Source organism: Pelecanus crispus, chromosome 2 (assembly GCF_030463565.1).
Source record: "Pelecanus crispus isolate bPelCri1 chromosome 2, bPelCri1.pri, whole genome shotgun sequence".
NCBI lineage: Eukaryota > Metazoa > Chordata > Aves > Pelecaniformes > Pelecanidae > Pelecanus > Pelecanus crispus.
The window spans coordinates 127,390,524-127,411,611 of NC_134644.1; the positions used below are offsets into that span (position 1 = coordinate 127,390,524).

The 21,088-nt window shown below is 38.1% G+C and overlaps 1 protein-coding gene across 4 annotated transcripts in view; it reads right to left on the reverse strand.

Moving 5' to 3' along the window:
• The window catches only part of NOL4 (nucleolar protein 4), a 212,047-nt gene that overhangs the window by 68,314 nt on the left and 122,645 nt on the right, over positions 1–21,088 (reverse strand). The window lies entirely within an intron of this gene.

Sequence of the window (21,088 nt, forward strand, 5' to 3'; positions counted from 1 at the left end):
CAAACACAAAACTGAGTTAAATCTTTTGGGTGGCCTGGTTATAAATGAGCCCTGGGATTTTATATGCAGTCTGTTAAACTCTGAGGCTTGTGAGAAGAGAATCATCCTGCTTCCTCCAGGATAGCATGGCATAGTGTAAACTCCCAGAACAGCTGCTGTTTGGAAAGGAAATTACATTTCCAAACTTGACTCCATGCTCCAGTACTCTCTGTGATTTCTTGTTCTTGACTGCAAAATGTTTGTGTCATGTTGGTACTTAGAGTTCAGTTTGAAGGAACCATGCAGCTGTCAAGCAGCACCGAAGTTTCCAAGATGATCTAATAGACCTGGTCTATAAAAGCTCAAACTCATTTACAACAAACAACATTTTTAGCTTCTATTAGGAGAGATATTTTGAGTTGTAACTTCTAGGGACCACTTTGTTACATGCATTCACTTTAGCTTACTAAAACAGTGCACAAGGCTCAGATCTTATCACCATCCAGCAATGGAGAATTCCCCTAGCAGAGTAGAAAATCCTATTTGGCAAAACTCCACTTCCTCAAAAAAACCCCACATTCTATCCACATTGTTGTAGAAGAAGAGTTCTGGGAGGAAAAGCACCTAGAAGTATACCAGAAAAATGGAATAAATCAGAGCAGGCAGTGCATTTTCTCATGCTAATATCAAAACTCAATGTCTGACTATGGAGCAGTGAATGGCTATAAAAAACTGCTTTGTATCTTGCTCCAGACCCAAATGATTTAATCTCCCCCCGACCCCAAATTCAGGGAAACAGGATTTGTTGCTATATTAAGTCAGCTTATTGCATGAAGATAACTAGCTGAAAAGTTCAGATCCAGACCTGAACTGGCCTAAAGCTTTAAAAGTTTGTCTCCATTTCTATTTGTTTTCTTATGTTATATGACTACTACTTTATCCTTAGCTTCCATAGATGAAATTGAAAGAACAAAGAGGAAAACAAAACAGAATATATTTTTAAAAATGTCATCCATACTTTGAGAAAGTGCCTCCCTCTCATGGTGCAGCTGCCTACACTGTGTGCTCAACCATTCTCCTCTTTCACAGAGCTCTGCCTGAGTTCAAGACATGCAGTGCATGATCTACAGGCTGAGATCCTTTTGGAGTATGAATGGGGAGCGTAACTCTCATCTGTTGCATTTTACTAAACCCAAATACAAGATGCACAATATGTGAGGGACAGAAGAGTTTTCTGTGAACACCCCGCATCATTGTCACTGGAAGTGGCATTGACTCTGCTCTGTTGTGCGGCCAGGCCACAGATCAGGAAACCAGTAAGCAGGAATTAATTTTAAAAACTCAAAAAGTTCCCCTTCCCTAGTGAGTAACCAGATTTAATGAACCGAAGTAGAATGATCTCTTTTGCACATGCACTATCTGCGCAGTCTTTCCCTTAGTGTGCCAGACCTGCTGCATGCATCCAGCATCATCAGCTGGTGCTGGCATCCCTGCAGCTCTATGAACTTTCCTGCATGAAACTTGCCTTCTACCTAGTGAGCTGCATCAGGGACAGTTCAAAGCTGATTACATAGAGCAGAAGGTCATGTGGGTTCGAAAAAGCACACATATACCTGAAGCTGGTTTAGCTGCCAGGATTTGCACTGTGATCTATGTACCAAGAAAACATCAAGAGTTTTTATTCAAAAATCTTTACTGGTTCCTTATGATCAATAAGTCAACAGTGTGTGTGCTAAGGGGTAGGGTACAGTCTACATTCTGTGGATTTAAAGATAGCTGCACAAAACAGAAAGCAAACTCACCTGCTTTTCTTGTCTTGCTGATTTTTGTATGCAAGAGTTTTTGAGATCCCCTGATGTGCATCTAGAAAGCATCTCAGCTGGTTATCTAGATAAGCACTAGACATTAAGAGCCATGAGTCTCTAAATGTAAGATTTCTCAATGAAACTGTGATTCAGCTCACCAGAAGGAATTTGCAGGGTGTCTGAAAAGGCTACAGTGTATTTATTTTGTAGTTAAGGGATTACAGGCAGATTTTCTAAAATCTGCACAAAAACTTTATGACTCAGAAAATGGTCCCCAGATAGAAGGTTTCCTCAAACGCATATGTACCGGTGCAATTTTTAAAGGTATATACACCATCAAGCTTTGCAATGCCAGAATTTATAAACCAGCAACATTTACGTGTCTATAATGCAACATCTGCAATAGTACTTTGTGTATTTTGCTTTCCATTCCAACTTGCTAAACTACCTGTCAATCTTCTAGTCAACAAAGTAAATATAACAGGATTTCCTTTTGTAGACCTTGGGCCTACAACCCCTATAGTAGGGCTCTATTTGAACACAAGGGTCTGTTCATGTGTGGCATAGGACCCTAATAGCTTTGTTTTCCATTATTAAAAAGTAACAACATGCAGGCAATGAAAGTATATAGAAGTTGGTTTTCTCTGGTAAATATGACCTCTGCAGTCTAGTCAAGAACTTTTGCAACTCCAGTACTACTGTTTTTAAATAAATGTGATGATATGGGTTCAAGCTACTGAATTTCTCTATGCAGCAAGTGCTTTCAACAGTGCCATAAGCAACAAATGAAATACAGGGATGTGACTCATTCTGACAGTCATAGATCATCTCTCTGAGTCCTGTAAAGGAGTAGCTTTAATATCTGCTCAGTGATTCCTATACAGAAATATCCAGTATATTACACTTAAACAGGTTTATCTTCAAAAAGTAGAACTGAAGAAACCTGACATCCTATTGACTTATGTCCTAGATCCCCAAGTCCTCACTGGCATGCCTTCTCCACTTGACTCCACATCTGCCCCACTTCTTACAGGGCAAGAGTTTGTGGCTTGTTGAGGGCTGGGAGAGTACTCATTGCCCAAGCAGCTTCTGCCTCACAAAATGAAAGGCCCTCATGAAGGCAGTAACCAGGGTCTTCCTACTTGAGTCAAATGCAGATTTTCACAGAACTTGTAGCAACTCAACATTGTCAAGATTCCTACCTTATCAAATTAGACTGAAACTGGTCAATAGTTTCAACAGTTAGGCAGGGACAGACAAACTGACAGAGCATAAAAAAGTTTGTTAGGAAACAAAATCAAGACAATGTTCAGCACCCCAACAAACATCTTTTCACTTTGATAGAATAAACTGCACCATACGGATAGCAAACCAGTATTTTTTCTGAATAAAACTTTCCTTGTAACCAAGATTTTAAAAAACATTTCTTACCTGGGACATGAGTAAAACAGGAACAGTAGGGCATAAAATCTCTAAATAACACTTTGCATCTAAACATGTTTTTATGGAAAGTCACACTTTGAAAAGATCTAACAAGTATCTTGCAAATCTTGGTCTAGGTAGAATGAATTTCAAAGTAGTGTGGGAGGTATCCATACAGAGAAGAATCCCATATTTATTAGCCACTTCCATAGCACTTTGACCATGTACTATTATTTTTCTGGATATATGTACAAGTATGAATATGTTCTTTGGCGTTATTATATAGTTCACAATACTGAATAAGGCTGGGAGATAATATTTTTAAAATTTATTTAATATAATTCAATCTCACAGCTTGACTGAAGGCAAGCAATATAAAGTGATGGTTATACAAAATCGGTTGAAGGCATGAAATAACTTTCATGAAAATTATTTGATAAGGTGATGTTCTTAAAAAGATTCAACTCTCCAAGTAGCTACTTGTATTTAACAAACCTATGAGAGGTTAACTAATGTATGAAGCAATATGTCTGCACACAGCCATGTTCCTTTTAATGCACAGCCTTCCAAGGCCCTGCTCTTAAGACATTATGTGTGACAAATGGACCATCAAGTAGTTTTTAATTGCTAATAAATTCTGCATGATATGCTTCATCAAAGTTCCACATGAGGTTTAGGACAACCCTAGCTTTCTTTAAAACCACAAAACCCCAAGTTTACAAGCTGAAAGCAAAAATTTCTCCCATTTACCATTCAGCCTTTCAAAAGTCTGGGAAAAAGATACACAAACTACTCTCCTTAATAGTGTTATCAGTGTGAGAAAACTACAGAAGGCCTTACAGCCTTTTTTGCCAGACCACTCCCTTTTTACTACCTCAGACTTGATTTGCAAAAGAATTCCCTGCAAGCCATTCCTCAGACAAACTCCAGAGGAAGCTATTTTTTCTTCAACCTTCCTCTTCAAGATACTTTGCCAAAAGTGGGATTACAAAAAATATCAGTATGTTCATGCTAGTATCTCAAATAAGCAAATAATCCTTATTTATCATCTAGTTAAAATTAAGAAGCAAATAGAGTGTAATTGCACACACACCACAAAAGGTGTTGAAGTGTTGGAAAACTCTCTTCTCAAGAGGAAACACTACATCACTTGGGTTTGCTTTGTGGACTACACTCACTATTTCCAAGGTCAGTATTTCAGTAGCTGTTTTATAAAAAACCTTGAAATAAACCTGAAGCCTATTTACCTTCTCTTTTTTTCCTATTCTTTGTGTGCAAATAAATCAGCCTCCAACCTGACACTTCTTGAGTAATGTTTCTACAATGTATTTTTGTATTTTTTAATTATTTTTTGATTCTAAAAAAAAGCAGCACCGGTCAGTCCTAATGACCACAGGCAAATCCATGGTTTAGCACATCTCTGAAGATCTACAGCTGACAGGAGGATCATGGGACCAAACTTAAGGCTTTGCTGCCTTATGTTTTGCAGAGCTCAAGTTTCACAGGCTTTAAATAACTGGAGCTATGGAAATACTCTTTATGCCTTAACTTTGCACACCAAAACTGGTTTACCTTGGTTAGTGCTTCACTTGACCTGATAACTGAAAACTGCACTGCCCTCAATTAACTAATTCAAGGTAAGAACATGTTTTTTTCTGGCAGGATGAAAGACTTTAGGGTAGGATTAGTGAGGCCCATTAATTTTTGAAATTAAATGCTGTCCTTTTGCTTTCCCATATCTTGGATTCTGCATTTCCACCAAAGACAGAAGTAAACACCTCTATTGTGTAAGATAGCTGGCTGTAGCCTGAGCACAGGAAATTTGCCCTTGCAGGGTTAATACAAGTCCTCACATGTGAGACAGAAATGGGCTCTTGTCCTGGTTTCATCTGGGATAGAGTTAATTTTCTTCCTAGTAGCTGGTATAGTGCTGTGTTTTGGATTTAGCATGAGAATAATGTTGACAGCACACTGATATTTTAGTTGTTGCTAAGCAGTGTTTATACTAAGTCAAGGACTCTTCAGCTTCCCATACTCTGCCAGCAAAGAGGTGCACAAGAAGCTGGGAGGGGGCATATCCAGGACAGATGACCCAAACTAGCCAAAGGGATATTCCATACTATATGACATCATTCTCAGTATATAAACTGGGGGGAGTTGGCCAGGGGGGCAGTGATCACTGCTCAGGAACTGGCTGGGCATCAGTTGGCAGGTAGTGAGCAGTTGTATCACTTGTTTTTCCTGGATTTTGTTCCTCTTTGTTGTTGTTGTTGTTTTCCTTTTCATTACAATTTATCATCATCATCATTATTATTATTTTATTTTATTTTATTTCAATTATTAAACTGTTCTTGTCTCAACCCACAAGTTTTCTTACTTTTCCTCTTCAGATACTCTCCGCCATCCCACCGGTGGTGGGAGGGTGAGCAAGCAGCTGTGTGGTGCTTGGTTGTCAACAAGGGTTAAACCACAACAGCTCTGAAGCTATCACTTTTTTACCACTGCCACTTAAAACCCTCTTACATATTCATACATTTCATATGTCATTAATCCATACCCTCATCAGGACTTTGACTGCACCATTGGGCCTTATTTTTTCTGACCACCTCTCCTGGGACCTCCACCTCTCCTGTGCCCCTTTGCAGGAGCCATGCCTGAAGCTGAGCTATGCCATGGGCAAGTGGGGGCCAGTGCTGTCCCAGGCTGCTCCTGGCTTGCTGCCTGCCCTTCCTGCACTGAGCTGGGACCTGCCACCCACTCCTGCTTGTCTGCTGGTCGCTGGGCTGTTGGGAACTGCTACTGCCAGCAGCCCTGCCCTGCAGGCTTTTGGATGCTGTGGGGCTATGTCTACATCAGAGAGGGCAGTGGGCCTTGGGTCATGGCCACCTTCAGCGAGGAGCCTCACTCTTGCTGCTCTCCGACAATGCTGATGATCAAATCTGCTCCAAGTACTGACATGCTATTTGCAGAAATAGTTCCCTTGAGTGCTCCACTGCCGGTCTTGCTTTGAACTGCTACGCACAGGATCATTTCCTTCCTTGTTCTCTACTTAGAAAAACTTTTGGAATAACTTCTTTAAAAGTACCATATAAAAGCATTATTGCATCCAATCTGGTCCCATATTCCACAAAATCTATAGCAAATTTGCTCTGTGAAAATACTACCAATTTCATTTTACATGCTATTTGCTGAATTAAAGTCTCCATACCATTATACTGGTTTCTCCCGTTTCAGAATTTTTCCTCCTTTTGATACTTTATCAAAGGTAAAGCAATGACCTGAAATGCATGCTCCCAAGATCAGACAGGGAATGTCTTCTGTGCTTGCCAATCTCACCACTTGTTCTAGTCAATAAATTGTCTTTCTGAGTCTTTTTTGCTGAAATGAACAATGACAAGAAAAAGTCACTGAACTAAGGCAGCAGTAATGTAAAACTCAGATTTTTGCCTTCATATATTGTAGCAGAGGCAACGTGAGACTTTTGCTTTGGCACAAGTGTAAGAAGAGATATTGAAAGTCATGAGATCATCTGCTGGGATAATCCTGTATCAGGAGGAAGATCACCATACAGAGTGGATCTACTTTTCAAACTGAATTCTCTCACTAAGTAATTATGTAGCAGATCGCAACATAGTTGACTTGGATTAACTTGTACGGCTGATTGAGGAAGAGATCCCAACAACACAGGAGACAGGAGGCAATAATATAAAAAAATCAATTATGTCAATTAGGATGAACAGGCAGATGAAGTGAGGGCCTAAAGTGGCTGCATGGCAGCAGAAATTTCATGTCCTGGTGACAAAGCCATTTCAAAGAAGAAGGAAGGAAGAGGGAGGCTATTGCACACCCAGCCTCTGACCAGCAGCAGAAGGACTTTGCAGAGCACTGCAAGAGATGGAGCAGTAGCAGATGTTCATTTTTGCCCTCAGCTCTGTATATTCCTTGCTATTTAAAGTAAAAAAGCTCTTAATTTCTTTATCTTTTCATGTTTTCTATGTTACACATTTCAGTTAACACTTGCCCAAAAAACAGTGAATTGTAAACCTAGTGCCCAGCTGCCGTTAACACCAATAAGTGGTATGTGTAAGCTACTGTGGGATCTGTTGGTGTCAACATTAGTTATATGGCTTTGGTGGCTGAAGCGTGTAAGTTTTAAAAAATGGGCTGCTGGAAAAAGAATCTGTAATTTAAAGGTGTGCATAAAGGCACACTGTCAAAAAGCACTTGCCAGAAACACATGGAAAGTACATAGGCCTATTAAGCAGGACATAAAGTTAGCAATCAGGAGAGCACTCAGCCGAGCAAGCTATATATACCAGCATTGTGAAACAAGGATTGTAAGGTATATTTAAGGAGGAAGTCAAATAACTTGCTTGATACAGGTACACAGATGCACACACACACTCACATTTTGTACATAAATTGAAAACCAAGATTTAAAGTCCAATCCTTCAGTGATTTGAACTATTATTTTGATTTTGACTTTTTTAATAATTAAGCAGAAGAAATCACACTGCTATATAGCTTCAATTATTCTGACACTTCTACAGTCTCATCATCCTGCAGTTCTCTCAGTTTTGGCTACATACTCAGTACTTAGTTCAATCAATGATCCAATCAGCAAATTAATGACTGTACCCATTCCAACTCTGCAAGGCCAGGGACACATTCTGAGACACATTTAAAGAAGTTCAGAGGCCAAATCTTGGTCTCCTATACTCCAGAATATAAAAAAGACCACAGCATCAATGTAAGTGGAATTAACTGCAGTTTGTACCAAAGTACTCTGAGCTTACTTGGCTGTCAAGAGAGGAGCCTATATGGATATGCAAGACTGAAAGGGAACCAGATGACTAAGTGAAAGGCAACTGAGCCCCACTGCTATTTTAGGATGGAATAGGAGCACCGTACAGTGCTGGCAAATATGACACAAGTCCAGTGTGAGAGACACATCCTTCCAGAGAGGTGTATGCCAGGCACAGATTACCCTAGGGTCCCTACAGGGGTACCAAATGCCCACCTCTATGCAACTGAATCCCGTTCTGCGATCTAAAACCAGGATGAACTGCCCACAGCTGCTCACTTCTGTATTATGTAAATACACTATACAGGGAAGCTATATGACTAAATTTAAGGAAAGCATCTAACTTTAAGGCAATTAATGTTTATTCACTTAAGTATTAACAATGTAGTCTATAGGATCTCTTGTGTATAGATATATATGTTTTCATGATGATGGCTGGATAGATTTATCAAGACAATCAGTGAAATTGTCATCCTCATGGTTCCAGCAAAGCACAAATTAAAACAAACTTTTTTAAAAACTGCTTTGGATTTTAGCTATGCTAATAAAACCAGAGGAAACTTTCCAATGGCTGTTCAACTGAAGTTGACTCTGCCTCTTTACCCAAACAGAACAGTAATGTCTGGAGATAAGGATTAGTACTGTGATTAATGTTCAGGTATAGCAAGAAGGAAACAAATGACTTCTCCAGCTTTCCTACAGATTGTTTGGCTTTGGAAAGTCAATGAATTATGTCATGCCTGTATTTACTAATCAATAGGCAGTGATGGAATATGCTTGCCTCATGGGACCAAAGCAATGTTAAGCTGATTTATTTTTATTGATGTTTTCAGAATCCCAAACGTGCTATGTAAATCCAAAGAATTAAGATACAGGAACCTCTGGCAATTAACATATTGGTGAAGGTATAAATAACTCATTTGTGTTGTAGAAAGTTATTAGGCACAGAATTATCTTATCAGAAACAGTATATCCTAAAACTTAAATTAACTGTATGAATTACAGATGTTAAAAGACAAATGTAAAAAGTAACACTGCAGCATCATATACAGTTAAAGGACATAACTCTCAACTAGGAAAAGATAATAAAAGGTGACACTGCCTACCTCACATGGGCAGAATAGTTCAAGTAGAGGTAACTGAGTGTCTCACGGTTGAACAGTAGATTCACACAGCCTAAATTAATTTTTTTTTTTAATTTGCTATTTGGCATATACAGCCCTAGATAAAAGTTCTTGGTACTGTAAACAGCATTATAAAGTGAGCATTAAATATGAAAAAGAAAAAATCAAAATCTAAACATAGAAATGGAGAAACAGAGTAAAAGCAAAGCACCATACTCCTTGCCAATTTTCTATTTAAAAAAAAAAGAAAAATAAGAAAGATAAAAAGTTATCTCAACAGAGTCTAGAGATAAGTCTTAAAAACTACTTACCTCTCATACTAATAAGAATGATCTTGAATTGGCATAGTGAGTGCAGTAAAAATAAATATCCTGTCCTGGGTTTTATACCCTAAACCAGATGTAGGCAGGGCTAAGTACTAAAGACCATGAAATACAGACATCTAGGCCAGGTTTTCCAAAAACTTATGCCAGCAAACTGGCAGTCTGAGAAGCTAAAAGCCTTTTTGGCTCTTTAAGCATTCAAGACACTTCTACAGATTCATAGATGTTAAGCTCAGAAGAGAATGCCTGCACTGTAGAACATCACCTGGTAACTCTTGAACAGGAGGGAATAATTGTCACCGCTTTCCTAAATAACACAATCATGCCAAATAACGTGCAGATTAATTAGAACAAATATTTATAAAAACAACAACCACCTTATGTAGAAATTTTTGTGCAATAATTAACTACTTTCATATGAATGGTTGGTTACAATCATTGTAAAAATGTTTTATCTCAATTCCAACCTAACTTAAAAAAAATGTTTCATCTGCTGAGTCTTTTAATAACTTTGTCTTCTAAAATAAAAGACAATCTATTAATTGGTAAGAACCAGTGAGATCTGTGATGAAGTCACCACTGCTTTATCTCTAACAAGGTAATGCCCTCTTTGCATAGCAAATTTTTCAGCTCCTCGGTGTTTTGTCACTTACTCAAATCCACTATGGCTTCCAATATCTTTTTTCAGTACTACATAAACCTGTAGACTATGTTTCCTGAAGGCAGGGTGGACACTTAACTTCATGATTTTGTGTAGAGGTGGATTTTAAAAGGATCTAATGAACTGCACAGAAGCATCAGCCTTGTCAGACAGTCATCTTTAAGGTGCAACTGACACAAGGAGCATATTCCAAAAGATGCCTGTATCCCACCCCTCTGTCCCTCCATCTCCCGGCTGAGCCAAGAGGGTACGAGGTGGCACACATGCCCCAGACTCATCTGACGTCTTTTCCACTAAACACAGCTATTCCCTCTAAGCAACACACTGGGGGAAACAGGAGTTTCTAAAACCTTTATTTTAGTCATTTAATACAATTTTTGATACAGGTCCAGTCCCACGGGGTTCCATCTGCAAAAGATTTTTAAAGAGCATATGACTAACTGTACAAAGTGAGACAAAGACACATGCATTCAGAGGGGGGCCAAAAAACCTTATATATCACTGATTCAGTACAAAAGGCCCAAAGAATATCCATGTGTCTTTTTGAGAGCTGATACAGAGCTCGTAATATAATGTTGAGGACTGAGGACAAGCCATAGTGGGGCCATTCATGGTAACCCCTAAGGAAATCAACTCACCTTTCCCTGTTTTTCATGCAGATCCTTTTATCCATCCTGAGACTGCACAGCCCAGGAGCTCAGTGGAAGAAGGTACAGGGCAGAAATTCTGAACAGTTCTGCAAGGGATCTTCCTGAAGGAGTCAGACAATTCCCAAATGGCATGGGAAACACAAGAGAAGGAAACGTTACTTGATGACTTCTACCCAAATATAAAATGGAGTCAGAAGCAACATACGAGATATCATCCTGATTTTTATTAAAACGCACATGAAAGACAACCACACACTCTTGTCTACTGCAGCACCTGTACACAAAGGTTAGGTGTGTATCATAGCAGGTGCCTCAACAAGAGATATGAGCTCTTCGTATGCTCGTGATTCATCTGTATGATTCCATCAACTTTGGGTCATGGCCACTGGATATGACTGTTCTCATAAGACAAGGGGGAAAAAAGAATAATTAATTAATTAATTAATTATTTTTTTTAAAAAAAGTGTGTATATATGTATATGAAGAGAACAGTATGTATCATTACCCATCAGATCCGGGGAGTAGCTCATGGCATATTCATAAGGAGAAGAGTTAAGAAAACACAGACTGAATAAGTGTGAAGGGACACTGAGAATGACAATCTGTGACCACAGCAGCTGATGAGAAGCATCATCGATATGGGAAATATTCAGTTGTACTATGCCAAGATCCAAGCAACAGCTGCAGTATTTCATAGAAACACTGTGAGCTCCAAGAAACAGCAGCTTAGTGAAAACTCTACAGATGCAAATGGAATTCATCCAGTATTAAAATGTTTCATGATATGCCACACTTACATGTGTGGAATGAAAACTTACACCAGCTACAGACCCCTACTTTTGACTGTGTATTTTCATACTTGCCCATATTTTTATACTCTTTCATCAGTTCACAGTGAAAAGTAAATGTTGACTGTTTACACAGTCCTCAAATACCAGTTTCCAGGATCTTTTGCTTATTGCGCAAGATTACTGTTCTGCAATATTTGTAACACTCAGTGGTTTATTCGTTACCATGCGTTTTGCAAAACTATTTGATCACTGTCATTTGACCGTGTTTAATAAACATAACACACATTTCACAGCTTTCAATGCTTACCTACATCACCATCCCCTCCCTGCCTCAATAACTAATGTAGAAGCTGTTTATTAAACGTTTCTTTGAAGTATTTCAAATCAGCCACTGTTAGAGGCAAAATATAAGGCAGGATGTTTCAATGAAACACATGACAGATAAAACCTCAAGCAGACTGATAGGGATTATTGGAGGTTGTTCTTTTTTGTCCCCTATTCTGCGGGGAATAAGATACTGCTAGAAACCATCTGGGAAATCCACCTAGCAAATCCCTTGTTGATGCAGGGATCTAGGACATCAACAATGATTCTACTACCTCGTTTTTTTTTCCTGTGGCATATTACAGCTGCACCATTGTTGTTTCCTACAAGGCTGAAGATTATTAATCAGAACTTCATGGACATTGTGACATTTAGTGAGCTGAACTACTGCAGATCCTCTTGGAGTAAATGTCTGTTACCTAGGTTGCCAATTCCAGAAGACTGGACTCAGTAATTCAGGTGATTCCTTACAGTTCTCTATTCTGGTAATTGATATTATTATCCACATCTACTATTTTGTTCCTCAAAAAAAAATTTCAGACAGGTCTTCATAGGAACCTTTGGAAGCAAATGGAGGAGAACAGAGGAGAATTAACAGAAAAGCTGAAGCAGCAAAAGGAGGGTTAAAAGACTAGCAACAACAAGAAAGATGAAAGAGAACAAGATAGTTAAATAGTTTTAAAGTTGAATTCTAATTCTCCTTCCTTCCCATATTAACAAATTAACCTATTCCCTTCTCCCACATCACCTTGCAAATTCAGTTATGTGAATAAGTAAGTATCCAAAAAAAGCATTCAGTGTTCTAGTGTACCTAATTATTCCCAGCAATTGCTATAGAGGGAAAATGGAGGGCACACAAAAGCACAGTTTGAAGGTGTACCAAACGTTCAGCAAGATATTTGACTACTGGCATTCATTCAACAAAAAACAAGATTAGAAAGTGAGATGTCTGTAAGACAACTAATAAAAATTATATTTATTTTAAAACCTCAATAATATGTTGTTATAAAAGTCATTAAAGAAAAAAAGAAAAAAAAATCTTTGACTTCTTTCCTCCATTTCTTCAGCACCTGACTTGGTATATAGAAAAGAATTCAATACCAGAAGAAAAAATTAGGAGTAACATTTCAGGATTATCAACTTCTTGAATAACAATACAGTTTTGGAGGAATGTAACGTGTGTAAAAAGTGGCCCATCATCCAGTCATTCATCACAGATTAGTTTTGAGGATCAGCTCTTCAATGTCTGCATCTGAAAAATAAAAAAATGACAGTTGATTAGCTGTAAATAATATTAAGACTAAACACAATTGCAGTAGGTACCATCAAATAGTATTTAATCTTCCAAGAGCAAGATTTACTCTCAGTCTTTTTCTAGTTGGTAAAGGAGCTGCATATGTGATAACAGAAGGAGAAGAAAAAGTTACAGTGAACTATTTGACCTGGTAGGGCTTCAAAATTCAATTTCCTTCCTAAGAAAAAAAAACCTCAAAACACAAAAGCAAGAGTCAGGGATTGAAGATAATAATTGTAACAAGGCCCAGCCTTGAAAGTATCTTTTCAGGAACAAACCCTGGTTGAGGTCAACAGGAATTTGCCTGAAAGGTACAGACTTGGGTTCCCAGGCCGTTGAGTTATGAAAAGTTCTTGGCTGTAAACAGGAAGGGAAGTAGTAATTTCATACACCTTACCTCACTGATTGCAGATGCACTTGATAGCTTTCTCTCTTGTCTGAACAGATGTCCAGGCACTAAAACCAAGTTGGACAAAGTCCTGCATCCCCTCTAGGTACAACTGCTTCTGTTTCAGTTTGAGGGACCAACGACTCCAAAGGCGAGCATGAATGAGGATAGACAGCTGGATCTGTGACTAATACACATGCAATCTGGAATCAACAGCACCGCTGTCTGATACTTGACCAATGTGTACTTGTTCCTTTAAAAAAAAAAACTTCTGAGAAAATTCATAAAAGTCACATTAAAAGTTGTTGTCTTCCTTGCCGGTTTTACATTAGCTGCGATTTCATAGGCGTACGGAGCCAGATTGTATTCCCCATTAGAGATATGTAAATCCAGAGTAGCATCATCAACTTCAGTTTAATTGATCTGGGTTTACACCATTGTAACGAATGTCCTGCAGGAAACCAATTTCATTTTCAAGAGCTTTCACTGAACATGAAAACCTGCTACTAAATGTACTGCCAATGGGAGGAATTAAACATAGAACTGATGTTATCATAGACAAAGGAGTTAGATGAATGTGACTGTTAGAGAATGCTAGAGCATTCATATTTTCTGACAAACACTGCACTGATGTTTTCATGCACCTGTAGTTGTCTCTCTTCATAACAATGTTCTATTTATGCGTTTATTACTGGTAACCCCCAAAATCAGAAGATTCAAGTCTGGAAAAAAACAGTGCTTTATAAATTCAACTTCTTTTTCAAGGAAAAGGCATATTAAACCATTGAAGTAACATCAATTTTTTGGTGGCCTATAACAATTCCCCTATCAAAGAGTAGCAAAAAAGAAGACAGACTTTTTTTTTCTTCGTAGAACTATACTGCTTTCTCCAAACAACCAATAAACTGACTTTCGGAGCTAGAAAACTGTGATGTTCTCAGCTTTCTCATTTTCTAAAAGTAGGGGAAAGTAAAGCCAAGGTGTTTGATAAAATGGTAGAGCAAAATATAAAGGACTCAGTCTTTACAATGAGACCAACCTATAAAAACCCTATGTATGAAGTAGGAATTAATAGGGAAAGAGAAAACAGGCTGGTTTTTCTCACTCTTGTGTAGGAGAGTGGGTAGGAAAAAATGAGGAGACCACAAAACTCCTTGCATAAATTTTTTTGTTCTACTTTCATTAATGTTCTCCATGCATAGGAAAAGAGAAGGTGCCTATCTCCTTCCATTGTAGTGTATCTATCTCCCAAGGAGCTGTGAAAAACACTGGCATGCCTGCTACCTTTGCACAAACGTGAGTATAGCAGAGAAAGAAAAAGATGCATACTTCAGCAGAACATTTGAGCCTGCCTTCACACACCAAAGATGTGAGACGCAAGCCAAAAGATGTTGTAGCCTTGTATCACCTACACATGACAGCAGCAGGGGTGGATTTCACCTTCAGTTCACTTCTTTTATGGTTTTTACTTTTGAATCTCAGTACAAACTATTTCCAAGGATTTAGTGAAAAGCAGCAATGATGGAATCCATTGGATAACAATTAAGGCACAGCTGGAAGAAGTCACCGTCCTCTCCTTGGTGCTGTGGCTGGAAGCAGGCTGGACCCTTGTGGAGCTGCAGGCTCAGTCTGTGCTGATGTCTTGCTGCTCCACGGGGTGCGTATCACACTGGCTTTGCATTCTGCCCCACTCATATTGTTGTTTGCTCAAAATCTAGTATGCCACTAACTGTTGTACATGTCCTGCCTATACCTTTCACCAGACTTTGCTTCCCTCCTCATAGGTTATTCATTACAGTAGCAAACAGAATTTCATGCTAAGCTTCTTCCTAGTCTTAACAATTAAGCCATAAAATAAGGCTGTCAAACACCTGGACAGCAGACTCTTAAGATACTTGCATTAACAAAACAGCAGTCAGTAAAATATGGCATTGCTTTAACACTTTCTATCTGACTATGGAAATGAAATAAAATATAACACTTAAAACAAAAAAAAAATCTAGTTTCCTCTTATGCCATACCGAGGTAGTCAGATCCAACTTCAAGTAAGAGAGATGAGTGAGAAGTTCTGTGGAGAGCATGAGTTGGAGTCAAAAACTCCTTTCTGAAAAGCTTAACTAACTTAATCCAGATTCATTATCTGTAACTTGGGCACTCGGCAGCATGAACTAGAAGGGCAAAAGGGTATTTTCTTTGTGCCAAAAAAGCCAACATGCATAGTTTAATGGTTTCTTCAAAAGAGGAGACACTTCTATCTTACCCTTTCCAGCTTTCCTTCCTGCTTAGAGCTGAGGTAACCATATCATATAAGCATCATATGACAATGCTCCAATTCAGCTGAAACCTATCTATGCCACTTGAATATAAATAATTAATGATGATGAAAGAAAAGAAGAAATGAAAATTTTTTTAGCTATGAAGTAAAAAAAAGAAAAAAAAAATTCTCCAACATTGTTCTTCAACATGCCAAATTCCCAGTCGGCATTTTATGTCTTGCTTCAAGTAGATGCACACCTGTTTCACATTCAATTAAGAAAATTTTTTAATAAATTACTTCCGAAGTGACTCAGTAAGCTACTATTGGTCTATGTAAAAGCCCACTGTAACTCCTGAGGACTCCATCTGCTTTGGGAAAAGCTATATGCACCCTTATATTCTGAGCATTTCCCCAAGCAAACCTGCAGACAAAAATACAGGCAGAGGGGAACTAGACAGACAGTGACTTCACATGCCTCAGACACAATGGCAGACGTGATGATGTTCACTGGATATTAGGAATGACCTTTCATATTTTACTAAGATACAATCATATCTTTAAAAAGGAGAGAGAGTGAGAAAGAAACACATTGAAACTCTACCTTACTCCTCAGAGATGGTGTATATTTGTTTTTTAGGTCAGGCTGCTTGAATGGTTGTGCCCGGTTTCCTTTAGTAAAAACAAGTTCCAGCAAAGCAGGTGTTAACAAGATTCTACTACTGGTCTAACCACTGAAGATGACTAAAGTTTTAACTACAGCAGCATGCAGGAACTTCAAATGACTCTTCACCCAGGATCTCACATACGCTCTGGCTTTCAGATCCCATACAAGGTCTTTAAATAAAGTCTTTAAATACTTTCTTAGAGCGGGACCTGTCTTAAAAGTGGACAGCCTGCCAGGCTAACCTGCCATAGTGTAAATGCATCCATTACACCACCAGTTTGAAGTTGAAATAGTTGGGAGCAAACAGCCCCTGGCAGTGGCCCAGGACAGTAACACTGTTCTTTCCATCAGGCTGAAGAGAAGAGCCTGAGAAACACTTCAAAAGCCCAGCATTAAAGGAGTGACAGAAAGTACGATCCTCCTTTTAGAAACAACATGAAAGCTCTGCATTGTTGTGAACCACTGTAACTATAATGACATGCACATTAGAATGCAGTATTATAATTAAAGGTCACTGTATGCAGCAATCATTATTTACTGTTCTCTCCTTTAAAACTGTGCTTTTCTTTCCAGACTTCGAGAAAAATTACGCATCTTGTGCACTTCCCCATGCAGCCAATTACACATTGGAGCAAAACATAATGCGTATTAACTTAGCCTACCATACATCCAGAGGTCCTGGAGGTGTCCAATTTTTCTATCAGAAATTTTGTCTGGTAGAAAGAAAGAAGACGTTAACCAACTGTCTGCAATTAGTAGGTATCTGGACAAAATGGACACGTGGTGTGTGTCCTCCTTGTTACCTCACTTTAATGCACCTCCTAGGCATTCATGACCTGGTTTCTGTCTGGGAAATCCCAAAGAGAAGTTTTGCCTATGAGGAACATCCTTTGCAATACAGACATAATGGACTATTTATTAATCCAGGTAAAATACATGGCACAATATAAGTATGTCTGGTTAGCTCAAACCCCTGATTTCCCATATCACAATAACCTTGTTATCCAAATGCAGAAGACAAAAAATTATTTAAAAGGAGTGGGCTTGCTATATTTCATGAAATAAATGATGTGGAAGAGATGAAGCTATATAATGAGTTTTTAAAATAAAATATATGGTCTAGGAAAAAGCAGTAACACAAGAATCAGAAATCAAGAATCTCAGTGCTACTGAGACTTCACTATGATCATACAGAAACCCAGCAGTCTCACACATAAGTATATAATGATCTAAAATAATTTATATGTGCACTTAACTATTTGAATTCATAGAACTGCATTTGCAGAGCATTTACAGATGAGTACTTTATAAGTCTTTTGTAGTACAAAGACCCAGCCCTGTTAAGGTAAATTTATGTATGTATCTTTGCAGCTATACAAAATTTTACTGACTTCAGTTTAGCCCTAAACGGTTGTAGGAAGTTCTACTGCCGTGAACATCTGAGTCTTTCTGGAGGATCAGTTCCCTAATACTAGTCTAATAAAAGCATATACACAAAGTATATATATACACACATATACACATACATACTTACTTATATATATTTAAGACTATGAAAACCCATTGCTTCCTTGCATAATATTTTTTAGTGAATGGTGAAACATTTTGGACCAGATTTTAAGGTTATGTTACAATTTGCCGACTCCCTCCACTGCACTCAGCATGTGGCCTTTTTACACAAAGAGATTACCACACACTGTCTGGAACTGAAAATTCAAAGAGTAAAGTTACACTGTCCACTGAAACGTGATTCTTGTTTAAAGAGTGTTATCAACATCAGTTTTTATAAAAGTTATATTCTGAAGTGACTGAACAGAGCATTCTTTAAATAATATACCCTAGTAGTTTGGAAAGTTGAAGTAGAATTTATTCACAGGGTTATCTAATCTCCAGTTATTCACCAGAGTCTTTTCAGACAAGAAAACTTGATTGATTATTCCAAAAAAACTACATTTCTTACAAATCACTAATGACTTCCTCTGTGTACATTAGAGAGGCCCGATTTTAGGAAAATGTTAAGTATCCCTGTTTTGACATCCAAGACTCTTTCACAGAATGAGGCCACTATCTAGCAAACTTTCCATATAGCATAAGCATATAACTGCTTCAAATAGGTATTGACAAGATGGATATTCTAAAAATTGAACTTCCACAAAGAAGTAACCATTTCCAAGTAACATTTACCTATTAGCTGTCAGATTTACAAAGAAAATATGATGGAAAAACTACTATTTTTTATCCCAACTGCTTCTTCTGATCATATTTCTGCAGCACATACAAAATTATCAATCAGAACTGTATTGTCAAATGGTGGAGCCCACCACTACATATCTGAAGGAAGTATTGTTCTTATAAACAGTGTTGTACACACAAATACCTATAACATAGTTTAACAAAACTGCTTGTTTCCAGAAAAAAAATAAACTCCCTTAAAAAATCTGCAATTTGGTGGAGGAGGTGTAATATGTTGACAATTTTCAACTGAAAAAAGTAAACTTTTGGCTTTTTGTGCCTAGATTCAGCTCTGAAGTGTTATCTTTAAACCTAGTGACAGGTCTGAACGGATACAAGTTGACCAGAGAAACTGCGGCTTCAAATTTAATAAAACATATATCATGCAGTATCCAAAAAGGATACTCAGACAGAGCAGGTAGGGAACATGTCAGCCAACAGATCTTCCCAGCTCCAGCCCTTTGACTGTGTGTTTCAGAGTCCTGGCCATTTCAAGCAAGTAATGTCTTCTGCAGGCTGAATGGGTCATTGTAGAAGCTGGAGGAAGCATAATGTATTACTTCCTGCAATGCTAGCCAATAATTAAAATATATTTCCTTTCATTTGGAAACCAGATATTTTTTTCACTGACTTCTCACATAACTTTTCTCAATTCTTTGCCACATAAAGATACTGTAAGTATACTACATTATAAGAAGTGGCACATCAATTTGATATTTGGTGAACACTGCAGATGATTCTTCTCATGAAAACATGATTAGAGGTTATGCTAAACACTTGCTTACCCATCACCACCAATGACGCCATTTTTCAGGTCTAATCATGTCGGATAACTGTGTAACTCTGAATGGGTGGAGGTTAGATGCTGCGAGAGCGCTGGGAGAATTCCTAGACAACTTCAAAAAACAACCCACATACTTGGTGCATTCTGGGTAGAAAGGATATGTAAGACGTGGTTCCTAGTAAACTGTAGGTCTCTGTTAACCTTACTTGTTCTTTATTTTGTTTTCTTTTTGGAAAGGAATTAGAGTTCTGGCTAGTTCCTTGTGACACCCTTGCCCAGGTGCATCCAGTGGGTACTGCACCCAACTAGGAGTTCGATCTTCTGTATTGTTCAAAATTAATCAGATTAGTAATGGCCAGAACACTCTTCTGGAGGGGTCCAGTAACCTGAATCACCAGGGGAAGGCACGAGGACCTCCTTGACCAGGTCTAGGGCTTGTAAAACATTCTTTGACTCTTTAGCATGTAAGATACCTCTTAAGGTAAAACCGTAGTAATGATTTATATGAGTGTACATGTATGCATATGAAACACTGAGATGCTGTACAGTCCCATTCTAATGCATTGATGGTTTCTGTTTCTTCTAAAAATATTCTACAACTTCTTTTAAATTCAAAAAGTAAGAGTAGAATTCATCTGTAAAATCTGAAATTGGCCACAAAAATGTTCTTTTACTCTACACTCAGCTTACAAATCTCTGACAAATTTTTGTTTATCCCAGGAGTGTGTTCTTCCTGAAGTCTTCACTCCATATTTAATAATCTTTACTGCATACCTAATAAATCATATACTTAAATGAACTGTAAACATCAACATGAGTTTCACTAGGACAAAAAGAGGAGACAAATCTGCATATTGTTGGCAGTATAGAGTGGGTAGGATGACAGTGAGTGATGAAAGAATATATCGATGTGGGGGATGATTCAGGCCTCTTAAAATTTGTAGAATAACAAAGAATGAGATGGCTTTGATTGTCATCTCAATTCATTAGAAACAGATTTTTAACACTTTTTGATGCTTTTTTTTTTTGCATCTGAGTTGGAACTGATTAAAATTGGAAATGTAACATTAGGCTATGTTCTTGTCTTAGCTATAAATGAGTTCCACATTAAGACTCCTCCCTTTCTTCACCAAGCTTATTTGTGTATTTGCAAGATTAATGGCAGAAGCAGCAATGGACCTCAGGCAAAAGAGCCTGTGTGTCTATCAATATTTGGGTGACCGGCTTATAAAAGGTTCATTGGAATGATGTGCCCTGGAGCAAATGAAGATACCCTTCATAGTAGCCAATTTGGGACGCACTGCGCAACAGTCAAAGTACTGAGTAAATCCAGCACTGAGACTAGAGCTATTCAGAACATTTTCAATAAAATGAAAATTTGTGGAAACAGAAATACTCCATGCAGATAAACAGGCTTTCATAAAGATTTTATGGAGAAGGTTTTGGGATACATGATTTGTTAAACTGGAATGGCCAAGAAAGAGAAGGACTAACAATCTCCCATTTGGTCTCCCTTTCTTCTACCCACCAAAACCAGACACTTGAGTTAAAAAAGTATTTCAAGTTTTTATTTTTACTCTGCAGGC